The sequence below is a fragment of the Pogona vitticeps genome, chromosome 1 (genome assembly GCF_051106095.1).
Source record: "Pogona vitticeps strain Pit_001003342236 chromosome 1, PviZW2.1, whole genome shotgun sequence".
In the NCBI taxonomy this organism is placed as follows: Eukaryota; Metazoa; Chordata; class Lepidosauria; order Squamata; family Agamidae; genus Pogona; species Pogona vitticeps.
Window position 1 is genome coordinate 16,323,957 of NC_135783.1, and position 22,354 is coordinate 16,346,310.

Here is a 22,354-nt window from a genome sequence, read left to right on the forward strand (position 1 = left end):
AAAATTGAGGGTAATCTTATACACAGATGTAAGCTGAGGAAAGAACAAAAACAAGTGGAAGGGAAAGCAGGGATCAAAGTGATCCTGCAGGGCTTTGATCCCTTTCCCCCTACACTTGCTAAGTCCCACTTAGATTTCTTACTTTTGGGTTAGAGAAGTGGAGGTGTCTTATACATGGGGCGTCTTATACACGGAAAAATACGGTAATGCGTTATGAGCCACATACTAGCTGTAACAAGTTAGCTTTTCATTTGTAGTGAGGGTATAACAAAGAGTAATTTACAGTAGTAAGTTCCTTTTGAAAGATGGAAAGCGGTTTAAAATCTGAAGGTTTTAATGAGTAAAGACAGGAAGTCTCCTTTAAAACACTATAACAAAAGTAACTGGAATGAGAATAACCGGAGTCTTGTCCCTCTGAAGGAGAGGACAGCTAGCTTGTCCCCTTAACTTCCTCCCCTTGATTCTCAGGTTTTGGCCCTTTCCTTACCCCTCCCTTACAATGACACTGCAGTACATCTCCTTAGCATATGAATAACAATCTCTTATGGTTGTTTGGTAGGTTCTCCAACTGATTTGCTGCTAGGGGGAGAAACTGTGGCATCTATTGCCCTTTCTAAGCACCCAGCAGGAGGTTAGTGCCCCACTTGCCTTAATGCCCTAGTCTTCCACCGCTTATCAGGTAAGGTCAGGAAGGAGGTTATTTCTGTTGCAGTTATTGTACATGTACTTAGCAACCAACCAAACAGATCAACAGCAAACAAACAGCTGCCACCAAGTGAGGAAAGAGAACACTTAGCAGAGAATCAGGGCTTGAAGGAACGATTGGCTAGTGCTGGACAGATATAAAATCATCTCAGCCCAGAAAAGTCCCTCATAGTCAAACAAACTACAGGCAGCCTGCAAGATTGCAAATAAAACTCCAACAAAGCTTGGAGAGCCTTCCTTCAGGAAAACGGCTCCCAGAATCCCCAAGCCAGCATGGTCTCTGGCTCTGCTGGCTGAAGGATTCTGGGGAAATATATTTTTTAAAAAAAACTTTTCCAAGTCTGGCTGTTGAAGTGTTACATATGCCTGCCCAGCTAAGAATCAGAGCAGGCTTGGTCTTTGCTTGGCTAATGGTCCATCTTGATGGCATCCAACAACACTTTTTTCAGAAGAAGAGTCAAAAGTCTTACTTCTTCTCCCAGTGCTTCATATGGAATGAGGAAGGATAGAGTGAATGCCAAAAAAATCCTGAGAGCTTTTGCTCCCCGGATGGCATCCAGAATATGAAAAGATCCCTTTTTTATTCTTTTTCCCTTTAAAGGAAAGTTCATCATGGTGATGTCATGCAAAAATTGCAAAGAACAAAAGCTCATCATGATGGTCCTTGTAAATCACACTCTTGGGAGAGAGTTCCCAAAATGCAGACAGCTATATGGATCCATGTCAACAAACCTCTTCAATACCCCGTACCACCAAATCGTACTGACTTGAAAAAAGCAGAGCTCCACTACAACACCCGCTCACTCTCAGCAGACATGTTGCTCGACAAAGTGTTTGCAAACAAGCTGTAGCTGATTGTCCCACTGCTTTCATTTCCTAGATTGGCTCTTGGGCCATCTGGAAAACTATGGTGCTCAGAAGAGCAGTTTGCTTGCCTCCACAAAACTGCTGGTGGCGTTATCCCAAAGCCCTATCTAAGCAGGAGTGGACAGAATCTTTGACCAAGGAGGGGCTGAGTCTTGTGCTGCTAGAATAATGCAAACCCACTTTTTGGTATTTGCTGTTGAAGCCTGCAAAGCCATTCATCCCCAGAGCGCAACCACTTCCAGCAAATAATATACAGGGAGCTCAACTTAGAACCAATATGGGCATTGTGCAGCCAGCCCTCCTTTTCACTCCTCCATCCTCTCCCCAAGCAGGCCAATCCTATGTGGCCCAAGATTAACCGATAGGATAGTGAATCCCTCACATCCAAATTGCTGGTTATAGGTCTGTGCCACAGGAGGTGGTTTTTTAGAGAGCCCTCTAGGTGTGAGTTCCCAGATATCTGTTCAAAGGTCTACTGTCTCATGGCATCTCTGGCCAAACCAAAGGCAGACCCTGTAGTTCAAGCAAAGTCCTGCTAAGAGAGAAAGCCCTTCCCTTGCTACTCAGGAGAAGCCAAAGGCCAGCATGGGTGCAGTCAACTGAGAAGAGTTTTCACTGTGGATAAAAAGAGACATTATAGTGACCCCATCATTAGAAATGATACTCTCTAAGGGGAGGATTTCAACAAGAAATACAAAGCAAAGCAAAAAAAAAGGGGGGGGTGAAAGGAAAAAAAAGAAAAAAGCACAAAAAAGACATTGCGGCACATTGAAGACAAACCACTATATTTTAATGTAAGCTTTAATGGAAAGGGTCCACTTCATCAGACATAAGAATTAGAATACAGTGAGTACAGGTAAAACATTCATGTAAGGCTCTAAGACAATGTTTTCAAACTTGGGGCTCATGGCCCCAAGGGGGTTGCAAAGTGTTTTCTGGGGAGGTCACGGCTCATATTGTTGTAGCCCTTGTTAAGGAATCTCTTCCTTAACCTCTCGGAGCAGGATATTAAAGTTAATGTATATGTGTATGGATGAGATAAAGGCCCTTTGGGGGAGAAAGAAGCCTCTACTTTCTGAGAGCGGAAGACTTTGCCCCATTAAAAATGCCTTTTTATGCAAACATAGTGAGGAAGGGTCACAGGTTACTTGGCTATTATTATAAAAGTGGGTCGCGACTCAAACAAGGTTGGGAGCCGTTCGTCTAAGATAAAGGGACAGTGGCGCTGGGTTGCATTCACAACTAGGAAAGAGTTAAGATCCCTGTTTGGTATTCAGTTCTCTTGAAGCCTGGTTCTGTAACTAGCAATGATGATTTCTCTTGGGAAAGCTAAATTTGTTTGCTTATCCTAACAAGAGGTTCCTTGAGGCTTCAAGTTGCAAACCAGGTTGCTTTGTTTTCAGGTAAGCCACGGCTTTCATCTACAAGTTGATGCGGCTGTTATGGCAGCTTTGAAGTCTGCATCTTAAGAGGGAAAAGGTTGAACTCCCTTCAAATTGCAAAACTGGCACCTACAAAAGGGCTGGGCAAAGCCGGTGCAAGGAGGGCTACTTACCGACTGAGACTGAGCCCTCCGTAGCACCTCAGTGATTGAAGCGTCCAGAGGGCTTTATTGAAGGTTCAGCTTGCCTTCTCCATTAGCACAAGCAGAAATGGTTAATTCTGTTGCTTTCTATTTCCCCTTTCCGCATATCAAATCTTAGGTCATCTTTTCAGCTCTATGAATGATAAATAGGATACAAAGGATCCGTTGTGGTGTTGCTACTCCCCGGGGAGTGAACATGGTTCACTGCATAGTTGCCCCAAGTATCTTGATTTGGTCTGTTTTGCACATTTCCCCAAAATTAGAGTCCGTGCCTTTTTATATTCAAGAGCATCTGCATCAATTTGTATATACATATTTGGGGAATTTTTAAAAAGGCCTTTGAAAAACATTTGTCTAAAAACAGGTATGTACAGTGGTGCCTCGCTTAATGAGCGCACCGCATAACGACGAAATCGCATAGCGATCCGTTTTTTCGGATCGCTAATGCGATCGCTTAACATTTTTTCGATAGGGCAAAATTCGCTTTGCGAAGACCGGTAAGCGTTTCGCTTACCGATCTTCGCAAAACGAAGCCCGACAATCAGCTGTTCGGCGGCCAAAATGGCTGCTGGAAGCCCGGAAATGGCCCAAAATGGCCGCGCGCAGCGTTTTTGCGCCCTCGTTAAGCGAGGCGAGGGCGCGAAAATGGCTGCCGGCCATTAAGAAGCTTCGCTGAACGGTGAGTATTTGGCCCATTTGGAACGCATTAAACCATGTTTAATGCGTTCCAATGGAAATCCCTGCCCCGTTCAACGATGCTTCAGCATAGCGAAGGTTAATCCGGAACGGATTAACCTCGCTATGCGAGGCACCACTGTATATGTTGCAACAGGTACCATTTTAGAAGTGTTTTTATAATGTGCTCTGAGTTCATCAGGTGTACTTTTCATTAAAAAAAAGTATGCTGCTTATATACTGCCCGACAGTGCTTAAAGCACTCTCTGGGTGGTTTACAATTTTAAATCTCAACCCCGGTACCTGGGATGCAGTTGTGGACAGACCAAAGGGAAGCGCGCAAAATTGGTAGGCCATACCCATGAAAAGTAACCGGAGATATCTGAAGTGGTGCTCGTGGATCGAAATATGAAAATATGTGTCCTGTAGATCTACAACTATGAACCAGTTGCCTGGTCAAAGAAGTGGGATAATGGATTCAAGGGTGACCATGCGAAAACGCCTCAGATGAATGTAGGTGTTGAGAAGTCGCAGGTTCAAGATGGGACAGAGGCCTCCATCCTTTTTGGGAACTGTGAAATAACAGGAGTAAATTCCGTGGAGGTGACTGAGGGGCTGATGCCTCCAAGTTGGACAGTTGGATTACAGTTGCCTGCCCGATCGAAATAGGGCTAGACTGGGTCACAGCCGGGCTGGAGATGATATCAGCCTCAGAATGGCCTTGAGATGGGGACAAGCTCGGTACCAACACCAAAGCTTGAGCCTGTGGGGACAGTCCCGATTCTTCAGCCTCTGAAAGGGAATCCAGATCCAAGATATCCCTTGATGACTCTTCCAGGATCGGGGAAGGAAGATGTGAACAGCTGCAGGTTCAGGGGGCTGAGCAGATTTCAATGCCCGTTTAGTCTTCTTTTGCTTACTCCCATCTTTCTTCTTATTAGGAGAGCGGTCCTTTGGGACCAAAGGCACTTCGACACCGAGGTCAATGTCGATGCTGAGGAAGTTTTTGGTCTTGGTGCTTTCGACGAGGTCTTTGGGAGGGAACTGTCGGCGCCGATGGAATAGAGGGCTCAGACCGAGGAATGGGAGTACCGGTAGGCTCAATCGCAGGGCTAGTGGGTGGGCTGGAGGGTCTGAGGGACTTTTCCCAGAGATATGACTGAAATCTTTGCAAACAAATCTTAAGAGCTGGTTTAGTTAACTTTTTGCATTCCGTACAGGGGTGAGTCTGATGTCTCTCTCCTAGACAAAATAAACAGCGATTGTGGCTGTTGGTGAAAGTTTGCTTATTGGCACACGGTGTACACCTCTTGAATGGACCCGAAGAGGCCATAAAAAGGGGGGGAGTTGAAACGGGGGGGGGAGGGAATAAAAGAACTCACAGGGAAAACGTCCAATATCCAAAGCCGTAAATGTTAAACAGTCCAAGATCATATGCCGTAGATTAGGAATGAAGTCTGTGATCTGAAATTGTAAACAAACAAAAAAACAAAACAAAACAGTATGTGATAAAAAAAAGGAATGACTAGGATAGGAACAGCTCTAATACAGTGGTGCCTCAACTTACAAACTTAATCCATAATGGGATTGTGTTTCTAAGTCGAATCAGCCTTTCCCATTGGAATGCATTGATTGATTGATTGATTGATTGATTGATTGATTGATTGATTTCCCTCCTATCTGGTCTTGCGACCACTCTATGCGGCTTCCAAGCAAATAAAAAACAACATACAGTGGTGCCTCGCATAACAAGCGCACCGTTTAACGACGAATCCGCATAGCGATCTATTTTTTTAGATCGCTAATGCGATTGCATTGTGATGTTTTAATGGGCAAAACATCGCATTGCGATGATCGGTAAGCGTTTCACTTACCGATCTTTGCATTGCAATGTTTTTAAACAGCTGATCGGCGGTTCCAAAATGGCCGCCAGGTGCCCAAAATGGCCACCGCAACCATTTTCGCGCAGTTTCCTCATTTACCGAGGGCGCGAAAATAGCGACGCTATGGAGAATCTTCGCTGAACTATGAGTTTGAGCCCCATAGGAACGCATTAAACTTCGTTTCATGCGTCCCTATGGGTTTTTCCGTTCCGTTTAGTGATGTTTTCACATAGCGACAATTAATCTGGAACGGATTAACGTCGTTATGCGGGGCACCACTGTATAAGTATAACAAGATAAAAAAGAAATTTTAAATCAATAAACAGATTCTTCACGATGGGAAAAATAACAGAAGATAAGTGAAGAAGGGAAAATTAAGTATTAACTGAAGGGAAGGCCTGCTTAAACATCCAAGTTTTTAATTGGTTCTTAAAAATACCCAGCGATGGGGCCGCACAAATCTCTGGAGGGAGGCTGTTCCAGAGGCCAAGAAGGCCCGGTTTCTTGTTTTTTCCTTCCAGGCCTCCCTCGGCATCAGGCTCCTCAGTCTCACCTCCTGACTCAATCGAGTGATATGGGTAGATCTTGGTGGGAGTAGGCATTCCGTCAAATATCAAGGCCTTAAACCATTTAGGGCTTTATACGTAAGCATTAACACTTTGAAGTCAATGCGGAACCGAATGGGCAGCCAATACAGTGCGGCCAGGATAGGAGAAATATGATGGTACTTTCTCACTCCACTAAGGAGTCTGGCCGCCGCATTCTGGAACACCTGGAGTTTCCGCATCAGCCTCAAAGGTAGCCCCAGGTAGAGCGCATTACAGTGATCTAATCTTGAGATTACGAGCGCATGTACCAAGGTTGTAAGCACCTCAACATTGAGATAGGGTCACAGCTGGGCTATCTGCCGGAGATGAAAGAAGGCGGTACGGACCACCGACGCCACCTGAGTTTCCATGGTGAGCGCCGGGTCCAGGTGGATCCCCAAGCTGTGAACCCCACTCTTAGCAGTAAGAGTCACCCCCCCCAAACAAGAGGGAGTTTCCCAAACCACCTACAGTAGTCTTGTCCGGGTTCAGCCTCAGCCCATTTTCCTGCATCCATTGCAGTACAGTCTCCAGGCAGTACTGGACAGAATGGCATCTCCTGTAGTTGGTGAAAAAGAGATGTAGAGCTGGGCGATGACACAATAACATGATGAAAACCAGTTAATCAATTCCAGCTGTTTTTTGTTCTTATGTAGAGGCATTGATTGTAAGTCGAAGCATTTGTTCCCATAGGAATGAATGCAAAAGTGATTAATCCATCCTCTACCACTAGGGGAAAAATTTTTTAACCTAAGATGACCTAAGGTTAAAAAAGGGCAAGAAAGGAGGGAGGGAAGGCATGAACATTTTTTTAAACAAACAACTTTAAAACCAAGCAGCTTTAAACCAAACAAGCACCTTTTAAACCTATTTTTACATTTTAAAATTATAGTACCAGGCCGTAGCAGGCAGTACCAGGCAGTCCAAAGTCCATTTTCCGCTTTTTCTGCTTTTTTTGTTTGTAAGTCAAAGCTACGTTTGCAAGTTGGAGCTGTTCGTAAGTCGAATTGTTCATACGTAGGGGCGTTCGTTAGGTCAAGGCAGCACTGTAGTCGCTAAAGGAGTCCGAAGTCAGTGGCAGCTAAAAGGAACTGAGGTATTACAGGTGGGCGGAACATGCGCACCATGGGGGAATGTCCTACTAATCACATGTTTTTAAGCTCTAGAATATTCCAAGGCATCCTGCACAGGCGCAGTCTAAACCCATTTGTGTGCATTCAGAGGCCACAAAGAAGAACCTTTATAGTAAGTCAACAGTTGGTCCTTTTAGTCCTGTAATTACCAACTTTGGGTTCCCAGATGTTCTTGGACTACAATTCCCAGAAATACTGGATAACACAGTTAGTGGTGAAGGCTTCTGGGAGTTTTAGTCCAAGAACATCTGGTGATCCAAGGTTGGAAACCACTCTTCTAGCCCAAGACTGTCAACACTGACTGGCAGCACTTCTTCCAGAGAAGTATTTTCTAGACCTAGGTGCTAAACAGGGTGTGGCCATTACAACTATAAAGGGCAGGGAGAGATATAGAGGGGGTGCAACAGCATTGGTACTATGGGAGAAACAAGTACACTCACCTGCTAGATGCCCCCAAATTGTCCCGTATTTTCAAAACTTGGCAGGAGCCACCTGGGCTGAAATTGATGCTGCCAGAGCAATGAAACTACAACTATTCCAAATCTGAAGTTGGATCAACAGGCTGTATGAAACAGGGGGAGGGTGTTAATCTCTCTCAGCTTCACCCTCCAGGGTTCTCTACAGCAGCAGGCAATACCTGGAATTGGAGCTGCAGTGGATTATGATGATTCCATTCTCCTCACCAAGTCCTGCATCTCACAATGTTGCAGGTCTGGAATCATATACTAGAAGGTGGGTGCTTAAAAGTAGAGATTCTGTGGGTGTACCAATCACTCTGCTGCTCTCCCTTCTTTCCTCAGCTGGCTAAGCAGGTTTCAGGGATGGTAGAGTAACATTCTTGGCTTGTGGTGCTGGAAGATTTCAACAGCCACACTGAGACCTCCGTGAAGGAGTGTCTGAGGACCTAATTTCCTTCATGATGCTCAAAGGTCTGCCCGAAGTAATATTTGGTCCAACGCATGCTGCAGGGTACACTTTAGGCATGGTTTTCTGTCTTAGGCAAAATGATGGTGATCTGAGTGTACAAGTCATGTCTGCAGTTTTTGTTGCTATGGACGGATCATTACCTGGTAGGTATATACCCACTGGGACTCTGAGCCTCTGTGTGGATGTGGGGCCTTATAAAGTAGTCCACTCAAACAGACTTCCCAATTTCTTGTGATCTTGGTTGGTCCTGTTAAAGTCCTGGTTGACGTCTGGAATGGGGAAATGACTAGGACCATAGACATGACCACTCCTTAATGTTCCCTCCCACACAGTGGAACCAACCTTACCCACTGGTGTACTAGGGAGCTAGCAGTGGTGAAACGAGCAGGACAGATGATAGAGAACAGTCATAGCATGTCTGTCTGAATGTGATCTACACTTCATTGAAATGCAAACTCCATGGTGGTAAGGATTCGTGGATGAAATAGATTATGTATCTAGATCTACTTCAAACTTCTTTTGAAGCTAGACATGGGACAGAAACATTTCTGGGTTGCCTTGGCTGACAACCAGCACCAAGAACTGGACAAGGGCATTCCTGTTACTTCTGTTGGATTCCTGAGTAGCTTTCAGTACCACCAAACATGGTGACCATCTGGGGTTAAAACCGTGTATTACGCCAGGCTTCTCAGGAAAGCCGCCCAGGGTACAAATGTATATTTTGCTGAGCTTGGAGAAGCTCCTTTTAAAAAACTCTGAGGTTCCCAGAAACCCACTATAGGCTGGGGGACTCTGGAAGCCTTAAATGATCTTTTTCCAAGCTCTGGTATTTTGCTGGATTTCCAAGTTCCCTCACTAGGAAGACACACTATATTAAAGAAATATTTAAGACATCCTGATTGTAATAAAAAAACTATAGTACCATTGCCTACAACCACAACCCTATTAAAATATAAACTAGCATACAGATACATACATCAAAAGAGAAGAATCGACATTGGGAGTAGTTTTAATATTGGAAGAAATTCAGCTTCCATGAGCTGCTGGATATCTCAGTCATTTAGGTATGAGGCTGTGGAGCCAAAGACTGGAAGTTCGATTCCCCACTTTGCCTCCTTGAGAGGGGCTGGATTTGATGATCAACAGGGTCCCTTCCAGCTCTGAAGCTCTACAGTGATGATCATTCTGTTTGGCAGACATGGCATCTTGAGAGCTAATAGCTCTGTAGTGCTGTGGCATCTTCTGGTCTTTCTGCAATCATGAATTCATCCCAAAAAGTGGCAACAGAGGGCTCTCAGGTGTTACACTTCTCATTTCATCCCTCCTTCCTGGGGCCAGAGGATTTCTAGGACACTTGGAGATGCTCTGTTGTAGTCTGTGTTAATGCAGTAGTTGTTTTAATATTATCTACATCTTTCCTTTCTTTGGGATAGCAGTCCTGCCTGTTAGAAGTAATTGGAATGGATTTCAAAAATCATAACAGTCCCGGGAAGGAGACAAAGCTTAGGAAAGTTATTTGGGATGCTGCATATTTTATTTATTTAAAACATTTCTACCCTAACCTTTCTCCTTAAGAAGGGCCCAAGGCAGCTTATATCATTCAAAGAAAAAAAAAATTAAAGCTAAAAACAATAAGTATACACACAATTAAAAAAGGATCAAACAAATGCTACAGTAAAATATGGTTGTCGTTGTTGTTCAGTCATTTAGTTGTGTCCAACTCTTTCTAAGGGCTTTCTAAGTTAGAACCAGTACTCAAAATTCTGCTCAGTGTTTACATCTGCTTTTAAGGTGTTTTAAAGAGTTTTCAAAAATAGTTTGCATACTAATACACTGTATGTTTAATTTTTTAAGTAAATTATTGTGTTTTTAATTGGTTTGTCTCTTAATAATTTGTGAGCCGTGTGGTTTCAGTAATTTGGAGAAAGACAGGATAGCAGTAGAATAGTATTTGTTTAAAAGTATAACTTCCAAAGCCTGTGTAGGCTGTGGGATTCTGAGAAACGTAGTTCAAAATTAACTTCTACAAGCTTTGGTTGGGCCATTATATAATGGAACTGATCTCCCCCTCTACAGGCCATGCTGCTGCTGAAATTTGACAGGCGCCATTAAGAGACGCTGCAGTAACTCCTGAAATTTGATGGCTGTGATCATAGGAGGTTGCCAGGGGGTCCTCCCAGGAAAAGCTGAGTTTGGGCTTTGTTTCCTACTGTAAAATGAAGCTGTCCTGCCCTCCCCCGGTGATTATTGGGAGTCCTACTGCGCACATGGGTTTCCAGCCTTTCCTTTTTTTTGCAGGAGGGGAATCGTATTTGTTAAGGTGGGTGGGGGAACCCAATGGGGCCAGGGAAAGAAAAAAAGCAACTTTTTTTTTAAAGAAAAAGAAGCACAAACTTGGAAGTGGGTTTCTGGCCATTCCTAGGCAGGTAGCACTGCTGTATAGAGTCTCACTGAAATCGACCACTTCAGTCCCAGTTATAGTTTCCTATATTTATTTTATGTGCGTACATATATACTCATCCCCACCCCGCATATATATGTGTGTGTGCATGTGTGACGAGAGACATGTTACAGCATTTGGAGTTCAATCTGACTTTAAATTTGTCTTAGGGTTTAATTTTAAAGTAGATTTAAATTTTTGATTGTTAGCTTTCCATTTTTAGTTTGAATGCAGTAGCGCAAGGTTTGCAATGACTCACAAAGATTATGGCAGATATGCTTTATTAGCCTAGTTTCCATACATTTTGTTTGCAAACGTGTAACAAAAACAACATTGTGTTATCAAGTACATTCCAACTTATAGCAAACCTTTCCAGAATTTTTTTAAACTATACAGTTCTTAGAAGATTATACTATTCCTTTCTTTTAGCAGCGTTCTGGGACTGTGCAGTTTGCCCAGGGCTCCACAAGCTGGCTCTTCTTCACAGAGAAGATTTGATCCCACATAGTGCGGGATCAGACTCCCAAGTCTCTGGTTCCACTACCTAATTTAGAGAGCAATATAGCCAGCATTAGGTTCTGCTGTCTTGCATGGATAATTATGTCGAGGTTTTATTGGCATTAAGGGGAGTTTTCCCTCCCCCAACCCTACTATGCAAAATTATCAAATATCAATTACATTTACAAATAATAATAATATAATTTATTGTCATTGTAAGTATATACACAGTATACCATACAACGAAATTCACAGACACCCAGAGACCAGACACATGCACACACATAACATTCCCCAAACACTCCCCACCCACTAGAAGTCCCCCACTAAAAATACAAACATGTACACCTCAGGCCAAGTAACACAGTCCAACTAATTATTCACTACTGGTGGTCTTTAAGCTCATTATTAATTGCAATTATAGCTCTAGGATAAAAACTATTTAGAATAATAAGTAGATATGCTTACGTGTAAATGTGACTACTTTAATAATTTTGCATGGTATTGTCTGGAAAAAAAAACCTCTCTACCCCCAAATGCCAAATAAATTTATTTATTTATTTTATTTATTTATTTTATTTCTATCCCGCCTATCTGATCATATTAGACCACTCTAGGCGGCTTACAGTAAAAACAACAATGTAATTTTAAGACTTTACAGCAGAAACGTAAATAAAAAAATAAAGAACAGAATAAGAAAAAGATCGTCAAGGGTTTTCTGTTGGGAAGGCCCGCCTATACATCAATGTTTTTAGTTGTTTCTTAAAAATGCCCAGCGAGGGAGCCGTGCGAATCTCAGGGGGCAAGTTGTTCCAAAGGCGAGGAGCCACCGCCGAGAAGGCCCGGTTTCTGGTCTTTTCCTTTCGGGCCTCTCTCGGCGTTAGGCTCCTCAGCCTTATCTCCTGGCTCGCGCGAGTGACACGGGTAGATCTTGGTGGGAGAAGGCGTTCCGCCAAGTATCGAGGTCCTAAACCGTTTAGGGCTTTGTAAGTAAGCGTTAACACTTTGAAATCAATGCGGAACCGGATGGGCAGCCAATGCAATGCGGCCAGAGTGGGGGAGATATGTTGGTATCTTCTCAGCCCACTGAGTAGTCTGGCCGCCGCATTCTGCACCACCTGTAGTTTCCGCAGCAACCTCAAAGGTAGCCCCACGTAGAGCGCATTACAGTGGTCTAATCTCGAGACTACAAGCGCATGCACCAGAGTGGTGAGAGACCCCACATCAAGGTAGGGCCGCAGCTGGGCTATCCGCCTGAGATGGAAAAAAGCGGAACGGACCACGGACGCCACCTGGGTCTCCATGGTGAGCGCCGGGTCAAGATGGACACCCAAGCTACGGACCCCATCCCTGGCGGGCAGGGTCACCCCCCCGAAAATGAGGGAGTTTCCCATGTCCCCAGGTGTGGGGGCGCCCACCCTCAGTACCTCCGTCTTGTCCGGGTTCAGCCTCAGCCCGTTCTCCTGCATCCCTAAATCTATCCATGTAAGAGCCTAAGAGTAGGAAGAAATTTGAGACTACATGTGAATATAACTTGACACTAAAAAGACATATATATTTAGTTGTTTTCTCTTGATTTTCCATTTTCGAAAACAAATTGGCAAATCAACCCAGTCAAATTCCACAAAAGAAAAAGAATATAACACGTACAGTACTGTATAGGCCACAATGATGCCATAGCCAAGGAGTCCACATGGGGGAGTCAGAACACTCCATTTCTCTTTATATAATACAGTAGTTTTGAGGAAATGTTATCTCCAAGACAGTAGGAGATGATGCTCTAAACTACTTTTGGGGGAAGATGTTATCAAAACATCTGATAGATCTGTTCCTCACCCTTTAAAATGAAGGATGGGTCTTTTGTGTTTAAATGGAAGACAAACACACACACACACAAAAAACCTTCTTGTAATTCTTAAACATGAATGATTCTTGTTTAAGAAAGACAGGTACTGTGTGTCCCGTTCATGTTCTCCCTCTCTTGTAACATTTTGGTGCCCTTTAATCCTTTATTTGTCACCTAGGAAAGTTTTCATTCAACCGCATTGGAAAGGTGGTGGAGTTGGAATTTTGAATCTGTAAATCAGTCTGAAATCCAGTGTGTTCTTTGTTTCAGTCATTCCTTGCAGTATTAGTAGTGCCTTCCATCTTAGATTGCTGCCTGCCTTGATTCTATCTTGGATCCTTTCCTTTCTGCCTTTTTATTGATGGGAATTTCCCCTCCCCATATCTTTGGATTATTTTTCCTGCCGTCAAGCAACCAGACTGTGCCAATAGGCCTCCTTCAGATTTTTTTACTGCCTCTTATTGCTTTGGGAATTCTTTTTTATTTTAGTTAAGGAGAAGGGCTATGCCATTTTCCTCCTGTGGATGGTTGCTTTCCCTGTTTGACTAATTTTAAAAAGTTCTTACTTGGTTCATTTATTGTAGGGGTCTCCAAAGTACAGCCCGTGGGCCACATCCAGCCTGCTTGCACTTTTTATCCAGCGCATCCATACATGTAAGTGGGCAGGAGCGTGTGTGTGTAAGTGCATTCCTTCGACCCTTGAAAATTTGGCTGTCCATGTGAAAAGTTTGGAGACCCCTGATTTATTGTGCATTGATTGCATTAAAGTTGTATATTTTGGTGGCTGTGGAGTTGGGACTGTTTTGTTAGTTTCTTTAGGGATATAGGCTGGGGTATGACCCTTACTACTTTACTAGTATGTCACAGGGCTGTGTGGGCAGTCGTTCTTGTTGGCTGGGTGCAGCTTGGGGCATTACTCTCTTGTTGCTCTTGATGTTATGTTGTTGGTTGCTTTGGTGAGTGGCTATCTGTACAGCAGACAGCCAGGACCTGGCGGACCGACTGCTTCCTTGCCATTTTTCTATTGTGCTGCCCAGGCCCAGGGTGTCTGTTGTGCTGGATAGGTGAATTCATACTGTTGTTTTGAATGTGGTGATATAAACTACGACCTGCATAGGGCTGATTTTTTTTCTCATGTACTGCAGGCTATTTTCAGAGTAACTGAATTCTCTCTTGCCTTGCCTCTTGTTTCAGTTTTTCAGGTTTTTGTTGTTGTTGTTTTAGGACTTTTGAAGTGCCAAAAAACACAAATGGGGACAGAAAACCCACAAGAGGTGTAAAACAAAAGGACTCGCACATTAAAAAAAACAGAAGAGGTGCACACACTGCCAAAAAGAACCCAAAAGAAATACAAAAAATTTCATTGTGCACACAGCTATTTACAATATAGGCACTATACAAACATTTCTCATAAAAACTAAAAACAGATCAACTGACCTGTGCTGGAGATTGTGTCGGAAGTCGCTTGCAAAGCGTGTACTGAGTTTTACTCACTTCCAGGATTCATATCTTCCCTCTTCTGAACTATGGTGACCACAAGGTGTTTGAACTATGATTCTTGAGAAGTTGCCGATGAGGATGACCAAAAGAAGATCAGGTATCTCTAAAGAGAATACTGCTGATGTCTGGAGATTAAGTGAATCCTCTCAGTGGGCTGGGAGTGTGGTTGATTTCCCTTTGTAAATTATAACCATCATCCCCAAAATGTTAGATACATATGGCTTTGCTGTATATGTGTCATGTAATCAGTAAATTACCATATTAAAATATAGTCCTTTCCTTTTTATAGAACACAGTGTGCTACTGAATACTTTTAACATGCAACTACTCTGGCTTATTCAGATCGTCTTCTCCCACCCAAGTCTACTTGAATCACCTGACAAAGCCAGCAGGGACAGCTGAGGGGCCTTACGCCGAGAGAGGCCGGGAAAGAAAGAACAAGAAACCGGGCCTTCTCGGCAGTGGCCCCTCGGCTATGGAACACTCTCCCTACGGAAATCCATCTGGCTCCCTCGCTGGTTGTTTTTAAAAGTCATTTTAAAAATTGGCTCTTTAGGCAGGCCTTCCCTCAAGTCAATTAATTGTTTTGTTTCTTTAGTTTCCCATCTTGACATATCCACTAGTTAGTTCCTTGTATTATTAAGCTTTTAGTAATTATATTTTCTATTGTATTTTATTACTTTTTTTGTAAGCCGGCCCAAGTAGACTGTGTCTAGAGGGGCGGGGTATAAATCCAAATAAAGTAAAGTAAAAGTAAACTGTTTAGGGTGGAGAGAGATTAATCAGAATATAGGAAGCTCTCTTTTATTAACTCAGGCCTAATAGGCTAAGACTCTCAAACATAATCAACGGGCAATTCTCCACGGCTTCAGACAGGTTTTTCTTTCCTAGCCCCAATCTGGAGCTCCCTATTATTTCCTGGCTGTCTCCCAAGCTTGCCTTTGCTTTATTTTCAAAATCAGACAAGATCAAGGGTGTCCAGGTGTTATACTTTTTCCAGCACAATTCAACCTCCTTTTCACAATACATTCCATGGAAAGCTAGAATAATGGCACCACATTTTTGACTTGTACTGGTAGCACTAGAAGCCCAACCAATTTCAAATGTTCACCACTAAACAGTCCTCTGCTTCACCACTGGGTGTCTCTGTGTGGTTATTTTACAAGAGCATAAACCCAGGCACATGTTTTCATACAGCTTTACATTACTTGGCTGAACCTTGGGAGCTGTACTATTCCCCTATAGATCTCAATGGGTGTCCAAACTACCCTTAGACATGTTTCTTGGCCAAGCTGCAACAGAACATGTAACAATTTGTTGCAAACAATTATTTACTTGAAATTAATTTTTCCCAATAATAAACAAAAGGTACAACTATATAACACTGGCTGAAATCTTGGAGTAATTATGTCTATGGAAGGGTGATGAAGTCACCTGCAGGTGGTTTTCAGCAATTACAAACTTATTCCTTCTGTCCTGCAGCTTTTAAAATATCCTTTTTTTACTGCATGGAAGTCTTGCCAGCCATGGGACAGGAGGAGGAACTCTTTAATTACTGAAAACTCCTGTCACTGGATACATTACAGGCAAGAGGAGATTTTTGTAATAAAATACTTCCTCCTTCCATCCTGTGGTTCATTCCCACACAATGAAATGGACACATAGGAATTTGGAAAGCCATCACATGGAAGTAGATTTTTTAAATTATTATTTACTGAAAATTGCCCCCTATTGTTAATATTATTACTCTTCCACTGGTGTTACACAACAGGATTTCAACCTGTATGACTGTAAATTACTGTACAATAACATTGTTCTTTATGCTACTTTTGAGAAATAGGAAAATATAATTTTTAGCTTTGCAATTATAGAGAAAATTATTTGCTGGGGGGAGGGAACTGACTTTCTACACCTTGGTCATCTAGCCCAAATTTGGACAAGTTGGTTTTTATTGCTCTGGGCACAAAGCAATTTGAGTGCTGTAAGAAATCCTCTCGAAGTGTGAGCATCTGAGTATCATCATGTGCTGTGATGAAACTTATGCTTGCTTTCATTAAATGATAGTAGCTCATCTGCACAGGTCATCAAATATGTACCCTGTTTTCCCGAAAATAATACAGGGTCTTATATTAATTTTTGCTCCAAAAATGCATTAGGGCTTATTTTCAGGGCATATTCTATTTTTTTCATTTACAACCATCTATGTTTATTCAAATATAGTTATGCCATCTTCTGGTTGCTGCACAATGGTGGAGGGCAGGGTTTAACTTCACTGGGGCTTATTTTTTTGGGGTAGGGCTTATATTACGAGCATCCTGAAAAATCATACTAGGGCTTACGTATTTTCAGGTTAGGTCTTATTTTAGGGGAAACAGGGTATGCATAAACTGGCCATTGATCAACTTCAGGTATGTATGCAACATGATGGCTTTGACTTCAGATTTCAGTTTCTGGATCCTGCAGATTCAGATAATAGATTCTAACTTACTTCTTTCCATCTGCATGAAAACCCTCCTTCTCTTGGTTGACTATTGCTACCAGCAGAAATGTTGTAAGTGCTGCTTGGTATCTGTTGCTATTGTCCTGATTTTTTAAAATCTAAGATACCATCAATGTGCCAAACACAAGGCGGTGATTCATAATTTTCTGTATTAGGAAGGAGGCAAGGTAAATAGCTGGCTTTGTTTGCTACTCCACATGGAACAGCAAATAGTAATTCAAGACAAGTGTGTGCCCGTGCAATAATGATAGCTATATGGATATAGATCCTGCAATGCAAAGACATAGACTATCACATCCCCTCATTCAGGCCATTTCACTTCCTTCCTCCTGGTTCAAATAAAGCCCCAGTAGCATCCTTTGGCCTTTGCAATCTGTATCACACATACCGGAGAGTGATTTAAAACCATAAAGTTTTCCAACAAGGATCCACACCTTTCCTTTAGCACACTCTCTAAATGTAGATGTTTTGTGCCCCACTGTTGTGTCTATGAGAGATTTAGTATGATATAGTGGATAGATTGTCGGGCTAGGATTCAGGTGACCTGGCTCCAAATTTTCACCTGGCCAAGGAAAATCACTGAGAGGTGGCAGTAGTCAGTTATTCTCTGAACATCCACGTATCTCAAAAACACTATCATGGCCACCATTAGACAGAAACAACAATACCATTATAGGAAAGGAATCTATATTCTGAATATTGAGGTATAGGACTGCATTGAATGGGGTAGAAACACCAGAATTTCACATTACTCCTTAAGCAGATAACATTCCAATGTTTTTCAGCGCATGAAGCAGGTAATTGAGTTCCTGTGAGTGTTTTTATTGCACTGTTGCCTGCTTTTGGAACAGATTAGTAGTTCCCAACTTTAGGTACCCATGTGTTCCTGGACTAAAATTCCCAGAAGTCTTCACCACCACCTGTGTTGGCTGGGGTTTCTGGAAGTAGTAGTTTAAGAACATCTGACAACCTAAGATTGGAGAGCAATGTAATAAACTGATTGAGAAGACAGAGCCATGTGTGTCACATAGCCTGCTATTTGTCTTGTAAGCTGCTGCCCTCAGGCACAAGGGACAATACTGTCCTCTGCAACAGTGCTGAAGCAACAGCCCACTTAGATTCTGTACAGAGCGTGATGTGGGGGATACCATTTGCTCTTCCCTTCAGACATTCTGCTGCCACCTTTGTTGATGGAATACATATCACTGAAAACATCCAGCCCACCCACACAGGTTAATACTCTTCCTTTTATCAAGCATTATTTCTGTTACCTTCACGAGGTCCTACTTTGAAGCCTCATCACAGTTGGGGACTGAACATACGCTCTTCTCAAATGTTATGCAGGATCTGGGAAATTAGACCAAGCTGGTGTGTCTGTCTGCTGAGGAACCGTCTAGGTGATAGTTATGGAAAGGCTGATCACCTGCAACGGCAACTACTGATTTATTATTCCCATTTGGATCTTGCTATTTGTCAAGTGAGTTCTTTGCACATGGTTCCATTCCCCCCCCACCCACCCACTTTTAAGAATGGTCAGGTAGACAGTAATTATTCCAGTGTCACTGATGGAGTTTCATGGCTTGGTACATGACCAGAACCTGAATTTTCTGAATCCTTGTCCCCAGCTAAACTCACTGCATATTACTAGCTCTTATGAACAATGAGCACAGGCATGATGTGCAATAGATGTGATGTGATCAGTTAAAAAAAGCCCAAACCCCAGCTAACGGTGTGTTATATGAGGATGCATTTAGTTTCATATTTAATGATCATTTGTGGAATAATGTGCAATGTTGTTATAGTGAAGCCATAATAATGTAAGCTTTTTTCCCAATATCCCTCTGAAGTAGTTTTCTCCTTATGTGATATTTATTATTGTGCAGTAGTGCTTCATACTGAGCCATACAGAAGAAAATGATTATGTGAAGCTAGTCATCATTTGAGCTGCAGTTTAATTAGAAGAACTTTATAACAGTACTACAATGCTGTTGAAGTTACAAGGACCTTATGAAGTAGTATCAGCAATACAGTAACATGGGTGGATGAGAATTCTGTTTCAGGTCATGTTGCCAAAATTATTCTTCTCATGTTACCAAAATTATTCTTATCTGGAATGCCAAATTTGCACTATTATAATTTGTAAAATTCTGTTTTAGTATTGTTACTTTCTGAGAACACTTAGACATCACTGTTCAGATGACAAGACAACCTTTATTGGCATAAAGATGATAAAACATAACCAAAATGGTACTTTAAATACCCCAGGCATACACAATCCAGGAAGGAAAAAAGAAGATATCTATTGAGTAAAGATATATTTTGATTTGCATTCCTGCATTGAGCAGGGGGTTAGACTCAATGGCCTTATAGGCTCCTTCCAACTTCATGATTCTATGAAGGCTTACTCATCAATAGTTCACTGAGCCAATGGGTCTCCTCTAACTGGGACTGCAATGTGAATTTAGGGACAAGAGGCCCACAGACTGGGGGAAAAGGAAACTTGCCAAAGGACCAGGAAATGGAGAAGTCATTTTAGCCAACAATTACGGCAGTATGAAAAAGGAACAGAAGGGGAGGCAAGGGCTAGGAAGAATGGATGATCGAGAGCGACAGATAGGTGAGAGAGAAAGTTCTTGGCACACATGGATGGTAAGAACCAGATCTCAGGACAAAGGATTTTTGGCAGTCTGGTGCCCTCCAGATGCTTTGGAGTATAACTCCTACAGTCTTCAGACAGCATAGCCAACACAGCTGGGAAGCATCATAGTGAGGACAGTTTACACTAGAAGCTTAGTTTATTCCTCTTCAAAAGCATCACCGAGGTCACTTATGAACACTCTATATGCATGATTTATTTAATAAATGTGTATCCCCATATTTAAAATTAGAATATTTCTCCTTCTTTACCATACTTCGACACTGAAAAGCCCAAACATACATGTTACTATAGTCTCGCGAGACTGAAGGGTGCCTATGTATGTAAGATGCCGGACAAAGGTATATTTTTGTATGGATTCCACTGAAGAAAAAAGCTCGTGTCTCTTCAGTCATCAAAAACAGTGTTTCAAATTGATAAATCAAGTGGGAATTAATGGAAGAGCTTTAAATACTGAAATAATATATTTATGCACATTCATTGTACTTTAATAAACTAGCAACTACATTTGTGCGCCAATTAACATTTCTGAATGAGGTTCAGAGGCAGCCTCCCTTACAATACATTACAGGCATTTCACCTGGATTTTATTAAACCATAAATAACATGTAAGAATATGAATTCTTCTTCTTTTTCTATTTTCTACTGGAAGCCTTTTTCAAAGGCATGACGATAACAACAACGATGATGATTATGACGATTAAGCACCATGTGTCAATGCAGCATTCACACTTGGGAACAATTTGTGTAATGTCTAAAATAATTAAATAAAGAGTATCAAGGATGTTACGCAGTGCAACATCCAGCCTTTGGCTCATGACAAATACATGTGTAAGATCTGTGGCAAAAAGTCATTCACTTCACAGACCAGCTTTCCAAGGGATATGAGAGGAAACAGGCAGGCTCTAGCGGTAGCTCTTAAAAGTTTAGCAGCGATCATATAGAATTATTTATAGAAACTAACTTGAACAGCTGCTTTCCCCTCTCTCTAGCGGGACTCATTAAAATCCTGTTTGACACTCAAATAAGACTGTGTGTTTGGTGGTGAGAGAGAGGAAAGTGTGTGTACTTTAAAGAAATTACAGGATTTGGAAATTAAGATCAAAGGTGCAGCACGATTTTGAAGTTACTCACTGTTCCCCATGCTTTCCCAATGAATTAAAAAATGATGTGGAGGAGCAGAGTGGTTTTCTTCCCACAGCCAAAAATGGAACAGTGAAGCTAAATGCAGCCATGTTGCCGTGTTCATCTGAAAAGGAGCAGAGAATTAAAATAGGGAGTCAGAAGGTGTCTCGGGAAATTACTTATAACGCCTAAAGTAACATGATACCCTGCTGTTGAGATGTGCAGTTTCCTCAATTGGCATCTATGATCATCCAGGCGCGAAAGGCAGCAATCTTATGCACATTTACCTGGAATAAATCCCACCAATTATAGTGGGATTTTCTTAGGAATCTTATGCACAAGATTGGCCTGCAAAGCTTGCGGAATCCAATTCTCTGCCCCAAGATAAAGCTTACTTAAACAGTAGTAGATTCCAAATCAGCTCATGCTGTTGTAATGGTTAAACTGAGCAAAGTATTCAGCATATTTGTTGTAGAAGAGGTACTCCGTCATGTCATGAAATATGCCCATTTGTTAAACCACATTATTTCCTTCACCTAAGTATCTTGCATTTTGCACACTTTTTTTTGTGAGTAGTGAATAATCTCCCAAATTCTAGATACATGAATAGTGCGCAGATAGTACTGAGGTCCCAAGTTAAATAATAATAGATTATATCCTGCCATCAGTTTCTCCAGAGCTCCAGCTAGGCTATTTGTAGCATCTGATCATTACATTTCTTGGACCCCCAGTTATGTATGTCATATAAAAAGGAACCAAGAAACCAATTCCTTCTAGCAGTAGTTCTGTTGACTTCTGTCTACTCTCCATCTTTCATTTTACCAAACAACATGTATTCTAAACAATATGTTTTTAAAAATGACTTGGGTGATGATACACAACACACACACAAAATCTTACGTACTGTATAACATAGGCTGATATTTAATTGCAATAACTGAATGAGTATCATTATGAAATTGAAATCCCCAGACTTTTAAATAGGGACCGCCTTTTCTACATGGAGGGGTAAACAAAACAAGTGTAGCAAAAAGATATTGGGGTGGGGAGAAGAGACAGAGAGACAGAACACGGGGGCAGAATTAATAACTCTCTAACCCAGGTGCACTAACTAGTTTTCTATATTTTTAGATTGGCTTACAAAACAAAAAGTCCTCTCTGTGCTATTTGCTTTGCCACTACTATTAGGTTGTAAGGAATAATTGTATTATATGTATGTGCTCACAAGGCATCTAGTTTCTTCTCTAAATAAATAGGATCGTGTGTCTTTGTTTTTATTTTAATTTATTTATTTATTTATTTATTTATTTAAACAAACAAACAAACAAAACCTGCAGCTTATATACAGCCCCATACAGCTTAAAGCACTCTCTGGGTGGTTTACAAGTTAATTATGAAGGCTACAGATTGCCCTGCCCCCGCAAGCT

The 22,354-nt window shown here is 41.9% G+C and overlaps 1 protein-coding gene across 5 annotated transcripts in view; it reads right to left on the reverse strand.

Moving 5' to 3' along the window:
• The window catches only part of LOC110079575 (uncharacterized), a 70,135-nt gene that overhangs the window by 34,986 nt on the left and 12,795 nt on the right, over nt 1–22,354 (reverse strand). For 3 of the 5 annotated variants that reach the window (XM_078382730.1, XM_078382723.1, XM_078382735.1), the window contains one exon: nt 20,937–21,051. The gene's annotated coding sequence lies outside the window, so the exon portion shown is untranslated. Of the gene's footprint in view, nt 1–5,214; nt 5,297–7,197; nt 7,384–9,338; nt 9,805–20,936; nt 21,052–22,354 lie in introns of all 5 variants that reach the window. The other 2 variants (XM_078382726.1, XM_078382728.1) reach the window with 2 other exon arrangements.